At 40.8% G+C, this 12,362-nt stretch overlaps 1 long non-coding RNA gene across 1 annotated transcript; it reads left to right on the forward strand.

Moving 5' to 3' along the window:
- Positions 1-9,912: 9,912 nt before the first annotated feature.
- On the forward strand, positions 9,913-10,797 carry LOC124275896. Its single transcript, XR_006898373.1, has 2 exons — positions 9,913-10,009; positions 10,674-10,797. It is a non-coding gene; the product is annotated as an uncharacterized LOC124275896 (long non-coding RNA).
- The last annotated feature ends 1,565 nt before the right edge of the window (positions 10,798-12,362 follow it).

Consider the following 12,362-nt stretch of genomic DNA (forward strand, 5'->3'; position numbering starts at 1 on the left):
CCCATGCTTGTTGTAAGAGGCGAAGACCCATGTGAGGCATGGGTACAATCATGTGCCTATTTCTGTGTCCCCCGCCGTGTTATTGCTGGAATATTGCTAAAACCTCACTCACTCAATCTGAATATACGTGTGTGAGTGATTTTAGTTTTACGCCGCACTCAGCAATATTCTAGCTATATGGTGGCGGTCTGTAAATATTCGAGTCTGGACCAGACAATCCAGTGATAAACATTATGAGCATCGGCCTACCCAGCTGGGATACGATGACATGTGTCAACCATGTCAGCGAGCCTGGGTCCGTCAACACGCACACAATAACAGCTGGAGAGTTTGTCTAACGCCACACTCATTAATATTCCAGCTATATGGCGGCGGTCTGTAAATAATCGAGTCTGGACCAGACAATCCAGTGATCAATAGCATGAGCATCGATCTACGCAGTTGGGATGCGATGGCATGTGTCAACCAATGAGGCCACCCGATGATGTTAGTCGCCTCTTACAAGAATGGGATGGGTTACTGAAGATCAATTCTAACCCGGATCTTCACGGGTTTACAACAACACAGTCGCTTAATGAGTTTATATAAGGCTAACAGTATTTACCTACCATGTTAACAATGTTAACAAAATGTGTTGCTTAACATAGAATGTTAACATTACAATTACGTAATAGACAAATAAGAACAATTTCACCTAATATGAATTCCGCGCTTCAATACAAAACATTTATTCCTCTGATAGAAAGATCCAAATACAAATTAAAGAAACCCAATACATACTATTTTCAGAAAATCCAGAATTTCCACTCAAACGCGTACGCATTTATGTTTATACAGCTCATATGCGTTCAGATATACGTCGCTCCTATATTACAGCGTTAAACATATACATTTATACGCCAGTACGTGACCACAACACGTGCGTGACTGCGTGACTTCATCACGTGGCATCGTGCGTGACTTCGTGCCCATAGTTATTCTGAAACTAAGTAATGTTCGCCAATTACCATGTAACTAAATGTTATTACTCTCAATCAATCACTGACCGATTTGGATAAATCCGACAATGCAACACGTCAATACTTGAAAATATATCTATTATCTCACTACTAAAAGCGGCGTAAAAACATACTCACTCACTCACTCACTGTCATGGACCGCCTCCGTGGTGTAGTGGTTAGAGCGTCTGCCCGGAGAGCGGAAGGTCGCGGGTTCGATCCCCGACCGCGTCATACCAAAAGACCTTAAAATATGGTACTTGTTGGTCCCTGTCTGGCGCTCGGCATTAATGGGTACAACAAGGACTGGTCGGCTCGGGAGTCAGTATAATGTGTCTGAGTGGGGTATTCATGCTTCACTGCGGCATGGTATCTCAGTGGGCTAGCACTCTAAAACCAGCTTAAGTCTGGGCTAGTACAAGCAGCCGCACATACACATACACACGCATGCACGTCGTCATGTGAGCGAAATATTCTCAAGCACGACGTTAAACCCAATTCCACCTCACCTCACCTCACCGTCATGTGCCAGCAGAGTCGAGCCTGCTGCGCGTATCCAGCTAAAAGTGACTAGAACCAAGAGATGAGAAGTATACACTGTATGTTATGACAAACAGCAGAATAACAATAACAACAGCATGTACTCGAATAACAAGTCTATCATATGCTAATTTGGCATTACATATTCTAAGTACAGATTCTAGCACTTTTTGGAGGATTTAGCACAAAGTCATCCGCCTATCCCACTCAGACACCGCGGCTTCCACTTTGTGTGCTGGCGATTAAAAGTTAGGTTCCTGACTCTGAGGGTATGGGCTCGAATTTGACTAAAAAAAACCCATGGAATATTACTAAAACGGCGTAAAACTAAACTCACTCACTCACTCTAACTGAAGGGATAGGAAGCTCTGGAGAGCTGACAGTACCATCGAGTTGATTCACCAACATCATCACATTACATTGCGTGGTGACTTAAAAGTTCAGCGAGTGAGTATGGTTTAGCAATATTCCATTAATATCACGGCGGGGGACACCAGAAATGGGTTTCCACATTGTACCCATGGGTTGAATCGAACCCGGGTTTTCAGCGTAACGAGCGGATGCTTTGACCATAAGGCTCCCTCACCGCCCCGACTTAATAGTTCAAGATCAAACAAGCACCGTGTCTTTACGAAATGATCTGATACAGAAATATATCTTTTTCCACACAAATAATATTCAATACGTTTCATGCCGACATTAAACCCGTTCTTGTTGAAACACTGGTCTTGTGGGACAATCGCTAGCAATGTACTATTGTTAACATTCTAAATCACGTTTCAGATCACGTCTCTCTGCGACATCTGTACGAGATAAGCATACTACTTAGCATCCCCGTCTGGAATCCAGGAGAAAGTAGGTCAACATGACACAAATACCCAGTTGCGTCTTGTCGCCCTCCAGGGGTTCATTGCTCGTGTCACTGTTTTGCTTTGTCCATTTAATTAACAACAGGCTTGGGTTTTGCTGGCTGAAGTCCATAACTCAATCTAGACTCACGCCACACCATTTTGTAACGTGCCCTCTTTGTTCGTGGTTAGTGCACAATGGCCATATAACAGTTTCAGACAGTTTCACTCATGTAGATGTAATTGTGGAAGTGTTCAAGGCACGCCTGGACGGACATCTAAGTTTTATTGACATTGTTAAAAAAATAGGAGAAATCGCAGACATTGTGATGGCGGCAAATGAGATTATTTAGTCTGGTAAATATCCTTGACAGCGAATGGTTGAAGAGCTCGTAAAATGTCCAGACGAGCGAATAGATTAGACTTATGAAACCTGGTTGTTTTTGACAAATATGGAAGCCTTGATCGTTCGAGAAGTTTCTGCAATATCGGCTGTTCGTATATAAGGTCGAGCTCTTCTTCGACCTGACGTGCCAACGATGGATTGGGATATCTGTATAATAACACGAAATTCTTGAAGATTCTTGTCAGTTTCCAACACTATTCCGTGTTACAGTGACAAACCCGTTTCAAGGCACACAACAGAAAAGTATGGACATATACTGTAGAGTCTGTCACCTATTACTGCTTCCGCTTACTTGACTCTTGTGATTGTACCCAACAACCGCAGGTGATGCTGTATTGAGGGCGTATTTCTGCCATAAGAAATGATCGCAGAGCTGGTGAAATGTCGAGGGCGGTCGAGGGCAGATTTTAGCGGCCGTTTTCGGCAAGGAGTACCGACCCTGGTAGTTTTTCACACATAAGGCAGCTTTGAATTAATTCATTCTTTGAGTGTGTTTAGTGAGTTTTACGTCGCATTTAGCAATATTCCAGCAATATCACGACGGGGGACACCAGAAATGGCATTCTTTGAAATGTTAATTCTTTTGAAACGTCCATGACTATATAACCGGTCATTCAGGTAAATGTAAATGTTTGCGTACATGATATGCAATTTAATTCTTTCCTTCCTAGTAATATCCCTAACTTATGCTTTTAAGATCCGTGCTCAGTAATAGTCCAGCTATATGGCGGCGGTCTGAAAATAATCGAGTCTGGACCAGACAATCCAGTGATCAACATAATGAGCATCGATCTAAGCAATTGTGATTCGATGACAACCAAGTCAGCGAGCCTGACCACCTGACCTGTTAGTCGCCTTTTACGACAAGCATGGGTTACTGAATCTAGGATATGATAGGTCGTCGTGTGTAACAAAGGGATCCTCCTGTACAGAACCTATTGGAAGCTGCTTTACACGAGGGATGGCGTAGACTGATCCTTCAGGGGATCAGGAGGCTGACAGGGGGTATGAGGAGCAGAATGCTGGCTGTCATGCTATCACATGGAGGTTACACTCTGTATTGACCTTGAATCGTGTAAGACAAGCAAAATGACATTTCGAATGTTCACATTCACCAATAAATTCAACATTAAAAATTCCAGGGTCATACTTGTACAGACATGGTTTTGTCTAAAAATCGGTGTTTTCTTAAAATGAGCAATTATCATCATACAATCAAACATGGATTCCAATCATTTTGTCGTTTTCTATGAGTCAAAGGATCATACGGCTCCTTCATAACTCATTGTAGCACACCGGATGGGCAAGTGACAGCCAGCACCTAGTCCAAATATAAATCATCAACTTAACTCCACTCGCTTCCTGACATATTCTTTTTAGGATCTAAACAAGTTATATCAGGCCAGTGAGCAAAATGTTCATTGACAGATTCATTTTGTTGACTGGACTCCCAGATATAATATATCTCGGTAGTTTTCAGATTGAACTGGCGTGAGAGAGTTGTTGTCATTGTTCTTGGTGTGATTTTCAGAAGTCACACTTGGCTTTACAGGAGAGTTGTTTCTTATTGGAGACTTGCACGGTCTGATCTGTTGCCTGTTTCACTGATATTGAGTAGCATCTTCACCTTGAACTTGATCAGTTCGACTTGTTTTTGAACTGTTGCAGATTTTCACTCTCTTCACCCAGTTTTAGGCTAGACCAGGGAGACTCTATAAGGGGGTGTGGTCACCCTCGGAAAGCTCCTAAGCTATGCCTCGGCTCGTCACGTGACCAGTGCAGCCAATATGGCGGCAGCGTAGCTTTTAAAGATTGAGCCCGGTTTATTTTCAACAGCTGATTACATACGCTGAGTGTTGTGACAACTGAAAACCTACATGTAGAAGATAAGTTACCTATTCTGTCACTTCATTTTAAGTCAAATACTTGTTATTAGTGTCAGTATAAGTACAGTAGCTTTGTAGTAAAGTTTCAAGTGGGCATGTTGTAGCTCACTGGCTTCAATTCTCAGTACACAGCGAAGAAAGACTAACTTATATCGCTAAAAACTTCTTTCACATATTCGTTTAATTTTTAGAAGGAAATATACCTTTTGTTAAAAGGTGTTTGCAAATAATAGTGATATTTTTATAACTAAAAATGTTGTTAGGGTGTATTTGAGGTGTGTGAAAAATATGACATATCGCCGATCTGCCATTGAAATACTACAGGGCGTTGTTTGAGTGTTTCTAGTTATTGTTCTAAGTACAGATTCTAGCACTTTTGGAGGATTTAGCACAAAGTCATCCGCCTATCCCACTCAGACACCGCGGCTTCCACTTTGTGTGCTGGCGATTAAAAGTTAGGTTCCTGACTCTGAGGGTATGGGCTCGAATTTGACTAAAAAAACCCCATGGAATATTACTAAAACGGCGTAAAACTAAACTCACTCACTCACTCTAACTGAAGGGATAGGAAGCTCTGGAGAGCTGACAGTACCATCGAGTTGATTCACCAACATCATCACATTACATTGCGTGGTGACTTAAAAGTTCAGCGAGTGAGTATGGTTTAGCAATATTCCATTAATATCACGGCGGGGGACACCAGAAATGGGTTTCCACATTGTACCCATGGGTTGAATCGAACCCGGTTTTCAGCGTAACGAGCGGATGCTTTGACCATAAGGCTCCCTCACCGCCCCGACTTAATAGTTCAAGATCAAACAAGCACCGTGTCTTTACGAAAATGATCTGATACAGAAATATATCTTTTTCCACACAAATAATATTCAATACGTTTCATGCCGACATTAAACCCGTTCTTGTTGAAACACTGGTCTTGTGGGACAATCGCTAGCAATGTACTATTATTGTTAACATTCTAAATCACGTTTCAGATCACGTCTCTCTGCGACATCTGTACGAGGATAAGCATACTACTTAGCATCCCCGTCTGGAATCCAGGAGAAAGTAGGTCAACATGACACAAATACCCAGTTGCGTCTTGTCGCCCTCCAGGGGTTCATTGCTCGTGTCACTGTTTTGCTTTGTCCATTTAATTAACAACAGGCTTGGTTTTGCTGGCTGAAGTCCATAACTCAATCTAGACTCACGCCACACCATTTTGTAACGTGCCCTCTTTGTTCGTGGTTAGTGCACAATGGCCATATAACAGTTTCAGACAGTTTCACTCATGTAGATGTAATTGTGGAAGTGTTCAAGGCACGCCTGGACGGACATCTAAGTTTTATTGACATTGTTAAAAAAAATAGGAGAAATCGCAGACATTGTGATGGCGGCAAATGAGATTATTTAGTCTGGTAAATATCCTTGACAGCGAATGGTTGAAGAGCTCGTAAAATGTCCAGACGAGCGAATAGATTAGACTTATGAAACCTGGTTGTTTTTGACAAATATGGAAGCCTTGATCGTTCGAGAAGTTTCTGCAATATCGGCTGTTCGTATATAAGGTCGAGCTCTTCTTCGACCTGACGTGCCAACGATGGATTGGGATATCTGTATAATAACACGAAATTCTTGAAGATTCTTGTCAGTTTCCAACACTATTCCGTGTTACAGTGACAAACCCGTTTCAAGGCACACAACAGAAAAGTATGGACATATACTGTAGAGTCTGTCACCTATTACTGCTTCCGCTTACTTGACTCTTGTGATTGTACCCAACAACCGCAGGTGATGCTGTATTGAGGGCGTATTTCTGCCATAAGAAATGATCGCAGAGCTGGTGAAATGTCGAGAGCTGTCGAGGGCAGATTTTAGCGGCCGTTTTCGGCAAGGAGTACCGACCCTGGTAGTTTTTCACACATAAGGCAGCTTTGAATTAATTCATTCTTTGAGTGTGTTTAGTGAGTTTTACGTCGCATTTAGCAATATTCCAGCAATATCACGACGGGGGACACCAGAAATGGCATTCTTTGAAATGTTAATTCTTTTGAAACGTCCATGACTATATAACCGGTCATTCAGGTAAATGTAAATGTTTGCGTACATGATATGCAATTTAATTCTTTCCTTCCTAGTAATATCCCTAACTTATGCTTTTAAGATCCGTGCTCAGTAATAGTCCAGCTATATGGCGGCGGTCTGAAAATAATCGAGTCTGGACCAGACAATCCAGTGATCAACATAATGAGCATCGATCTAAGCAATTGTGATTCGATGACAAATCAAGTCAGCGAGCCTGACCACCTGACCTGTTAGTCGCCTTTTACGACAAGCATGGGTTACTGAATCTAGGATATGATAGGTCGTCGTGTGTAACAAAGGGATCCTCCTGTACAGAACCTATTGGAAGCTGCTTTACACGAGGGATGGCGTAGACTGATCCTTCAGGGGATCAGGAGGCTGACAGGGGTATGAGGAGCAGAATGCTTTGGCTGTCATGCTATCACATGGAGGTTACACTCTGTATTGACCTTGAATCGTGTAAGACAAGCAAAATGACATTTCGAATGTTCACATTCACCAATAAATTCAACATTAAAAATTCCAGGGTCATACTTGTACAGACATGGTTTTGTCTAAAATCGGTGTTTTCTTAAAATGAGCAATTATCATCATACAATCAAACATGGATTCCAATCATTTTGTCGTTTTCTATGAGTCAAAGGATCATACGGCTCCTTCATAACTCATTGTAGCACACCGGATGGGCAAGTGACAGCCAGCACCTAGTCCAAATATAAATCATCAACTTAACTCCACTCGCTTCCTGACATATTCTTTTTAGGATCTAAACAAGTTATATCAGGCCAGTGAGCAAAATGTTCATTGACAGATTCATTTTGTTGACTGGACTCCCAGATATAATATATCTCGGTAGTTTTCAGATTGAACTGGCGTGAGAGAGTTGTTGTCATTGTTCTTGGTGTGATTTTCAGAAGTCACACTTGGCTTTACAGGAGAGTTGTTTCTTATTGGAGACTTGCACGGTCTGATCTGTTGCCTGTTTCACTGATATTGAGTAGCATCTTCACCTTGAACTTGATCAGTTCGACTTGTTTTTGAACTGTTGCAGATTTTCACTCCTCTTCACCCAGTTTTAGGCCAGACCAGGGAGACTCTATAAGGGGGAGTGGTCACTCCTCGGAAAGCTCCTAAGCTATGCCTCGGCTCGTCACGTGACCAGTGCAGCCAATATGGCGGCAGCGTAGTTTTTAAGATTGAGCCCGGTTTATTTTCAACAGCTGATTACATACGCTGAGTGTTGTGACAACTGAAAACCTACATGTAGAAGATAAGTTACCTATTCTGTCACTTCATTTTAAGTCAAATACTTGTTATTAGTGTCAGTATAAGTACAGTAGCTTTGTAGTAAAGTTTCAAGTGGGCATGTTGTAGCTCACTGGCTTCAATTCTCAGTACACAGCGAAGAAAGACTAACTTATATCGCTAAAAACTTCTTTCACATATTCGTTTAATTTTTAGAAGGGAAATATACCTTTTGTTAAAAGGTGTTTGCAAGTAATAGTGATATTTTTATAACTAAAAATATGTTGTTAGGGTGTATTTGAGGTGTGTGAAAAATATGACATATCGCCGATCTGCCATTGAAATACTACAGGGCGTTGTTTGAGTGTTTCTAGTTATTGTTCTAAAACATCTTTCACATACACCTTTAATTTTTTATGAGGGAATATACCATCAGGTGAAAGTTTTTTTCAAGTAAAAGTGATAGTTTTATTTTATTTTTTTTGGTTTTTTCAAGTGTGTATTTGAGGTGTGTGAAAAATATGACATATCGCCGATCTGTTCTGATACGCCATTGGTGCTTGTGATGCTTGAGTGTTATAGTTCTAAAACTTCTTTCTTTCTTGTTGATCTTAGTATTTGACAAAACTGGAAAGGTGTTTGCAAGGCTTTGTGATAGTTCTAAACTTTCTGTTCTTGAGGGGTCTGTGACAGTGTCAGTTAACATTCTGTCAATGCCCATGTCATTCCACACATGCAATAAGATATCTGAATTAGTTACTAATGTAAAAACATGTCTCAAAGTAGATTTTTTATAAAAAGGACAGCTGATGTTAACATGTGTTCTACCGATAGTTTTGCGTTCTTTAACATGTTTGGGGAGGGATGGCCGTGGTGTATCATTTATTCTTTCATTCATTCACATATGTTCTTTTTCTTTTGTTCTTTTTCTTAATTTCTTTCATTCATTCACATAAAATTCTTGCTCTTAATTCATTCATTCATTCATTGTAAAATTCCGACCTATACAATACACTGGCTGAAGTACTGTTAAACGCAGCCGAAGTTGCGCTGGGACCGAACCAAGTCACTGTGTGCGTTGGAGCATGACGAGGCACACGTTAATTAGTACAAATGGTAAAGAAAGCAAGCGAGTGACCTATCCCTGTTGTAGAGTATCCCTGGCCAGACACGGCACCTTAAATTGACATATTTGCTTCAATACGTCAAAATCGAGATTTTGATTTTTTTCGTATAATTAACACATGTACTTCACGATACAACACGTTGTTTTCGATAAAGAGTCTTTTTTATTGATATAAACCCCTACAAACATAATCGTATATGTGATAATATTTAAAAATGTGTGAAATCAAACCCTGAAAACGCCGAACTTTCTCCCCTAACAACGCCCTCCCTGCAGGGACGAACCCATTCATGTTATACATCGCTAGAAAGCTCATCGTGTCCGCCATGTTGCTGGTCAAAAACATTCTAAAAATAGATATTCCACGTGAGGATATCTCTACTTTCCCGCGATAGGTATTCTGTACGAAAACATCCTTGTAAGGCGAAATATCCCACAATGCAGCATTCGGCAAGGCGAAATATCCCACAATGCAACATTCGGTAATCTTCGTTACATCCTTATATGGTAAACGTATCCCACAATGCACCATTCGGCATATCAACAAAACATCGTCCTTTCCCGGTAAGCATTCAAAATGGCGGCTGCTTCGCGAAAACATCGACCGATAAACATCGTATTTGATGTATTCTTGACTAACAGTTGTTGTATTCTATAAAAATGAGAAGAACAAAGTCAAAGCACGCCTACATTAAGAATAAGAGGCGCAGTTGCGACAGGCATGCTTAAAATGCAGTGTCAAAGATCCGACAAGTTTTGACAGCGCGATCAAGCATGTACAATGTATTTAGATTCTGACAGCTTCTACATTTTCGATGCATCGGAAACATCTTGGGACCACGCCTTTGAGGAAAACATTCCCAATGGAGTCAATGAAGGTAAGAAATAGTTTTTATTGAATGGAGATTCACGCATAGAACTTTCAAAAAATTTTGTTGTTGAAAACCTCCGATCTCATTTCCTTGTCAATGACAAACCTACACCTCAATGGATGCGAAGGGATAGAGTTTGTGTTGAAGCAACTGACCACTGAGTGGTTGTTGTATGGTGTAGGGGAGTTTTATGTCTTTTTTCTTTGTATATGAATTGCTTCATGTATTTGGAATACATCCCTTCAGTAAACTGAGACTTTGAATGTGTTTATCTCGTGCTAAAGTAGGAAAAAACATGACCAAATTTATTTCCTTATTTTCTCCATATACGTCATTTTCGATCTTAGTGAACATAGTTCTCAGTTGTTGCTGGCCCGATTTCAATGAAATTTTGTGTACATATAGCCAATTGATTACTTTATGCAATAACAGAGAGACTTTTTCAAATTTGTTGCCTGTTTTCTTTTTAAAAAATAAAATATGAGTGAAAATCAACCCCCCAAAAGTGATGTTTTTCAAACAATTTTTTAAATAAAATAACAGTCTTTTTTAAAAATATCTCTCTGTCATTGCACCCTACACACCCCAAGGTATGTTGTAAAGTTGAAATTATATAGATATCTTTATTAGTTTTAGAGAAAAACTTTCACTAAATTTCATCTTTTTTCAGGCTTGCAGCGTCCATCTTGGACGTTTCCATGGCAACCGGTAGCAACATCACCTGGAAAAGACTCTTTATCGATTGTTAACATGTATACCTCTAAGTTGAAACTAAATAAACGTAACAAATACTTGTTAAGCATTTTGTCATATGTGAGGTGCAGTGTCTGGCCTTAATGGTATCAGATTTGCGTTTGTCTATCAGTGACGTTTGGTTGTTATGAACACTCAGTCTGGATTTCACTGTTGGTAGTTGTGTTCTTGTCCTTCTTCCAAACAATCTCCCACTTGGGCCTGTGTCCCTTCTGTCGGGGTAGTTTTCAGGCTGAGACGTCCTATATATGTGTCTGCATTACTTGCTTTACATTTCCACATGAGATTTGTGGCTGTTTTTACAGCTGCTTCAGCTGCTCCATAAGACTGACTGTTTCCAGAACTTGACATGTCATGTATAAATCCATAGTTATCTGAAAATTACTTGAATTTTCCTGATGAGAACTGAGGACCTCCACCCGAAATGACTTTATCTGAGATTCCGTGTCTTGAAAGGTGATGCTTCAGTTTGGTGATGACTGACTGAGATGATGTGTTAGTCAACTTCAAAGAATTTGCTGTAACAGTCAATTGTCACCATATAGTTGCGACCTTGTAGAGAGAATAGATCACAGCCCACAGTTTCCCAGGGTCTTTCAGGTGTTTTTCTATGGTGCAGAGATTCTTGCGGTTGTCGTGTTCTGTACTCTGCACAAACATCACATAATTCTATGGAGTGTATAATGTCTTGTGACATTTTGGGCAAGAATAGTGACCTGGCTCTCAGTAGTCAAGAGCTGATTCCAAGATGACAAGCGTTTACGTTTTCCTTCATTTCTTTCCGCAGTGAACCAGGAATAATAAACCGACAGTGACGTCACTCTATTGTTCTTACTATTGTTCACTCTATTACACTTTTTCTCGTAATATCCCTCAAATCTGATACAATCTCGCTTCCTCGGGCAATTATCTAAATAATGTCCCTCCGTCCCGGGCAATTATCTTAATAACGTCCCTGTGCCCCGGGCATTATCTTAATAACGTCCCTCTGCCCCCGGATTTTCTGAGGGATATCCCTTGACTTTGAATTATTACTTGTTTTGAAGATTGATACAACTTTGTCTTGCTATCACCGAATGCGATCTTAAAATATGGCATTATTGACAATTTCCACCATGTAGTGCCGACACCCGGTTTCGAACCCGTAACCCTTCGCTTACTAGCTTTGCGGTTTTATCCATTAGGCTCGCTGTGAAGAATGAGATTGTTTGCCGGTATGAACCGTGTGTTCCTCCCAAGACGGGTAGTGCGGGCAGCGCACGTGCATTGCGAGGAGTCGGCTGCCGGTCTCATCCCAGTTGATTTCAACAGTAAATACCAAATATTGAAATTATATCTAAAGTATACTAGGCACATAAAGAAACTGTGCATACAAAAATTTAAAATCTAAATTTATCAAACCTGGGTAGACACATAAGGATTTAAACTCAGAGATTAGTGACATGTATCCAACATGCATGCACGTGCCACGTTCCGTGACGTCAGTGGGTTCGTCCTTGAGACGTGCAATACGTTGTTGCACGTGTATTCCGGGAAAGAGAAGCAGAGCAAATGAATGCCACACAATACTGTGACTTTGGAAAGCTCAACCCCTGCCCTTGCGATC

This window comes from Haliotis rubra, unplaced genomic scaffold, assembly GCF_003918875.1.
Source record: "Haliotis rubra isolate DU_JTF1 unplaced genomic scaffold, ASM391887v1 Scf204, whole genome shotgun sequence".
Classification (NCBI taxonomy): Eukaryota; Metazoa; Mollusca; class Gastropoda; order Lepetellida; family Haliotidae; genus Haliotis; species Haliotis rubra.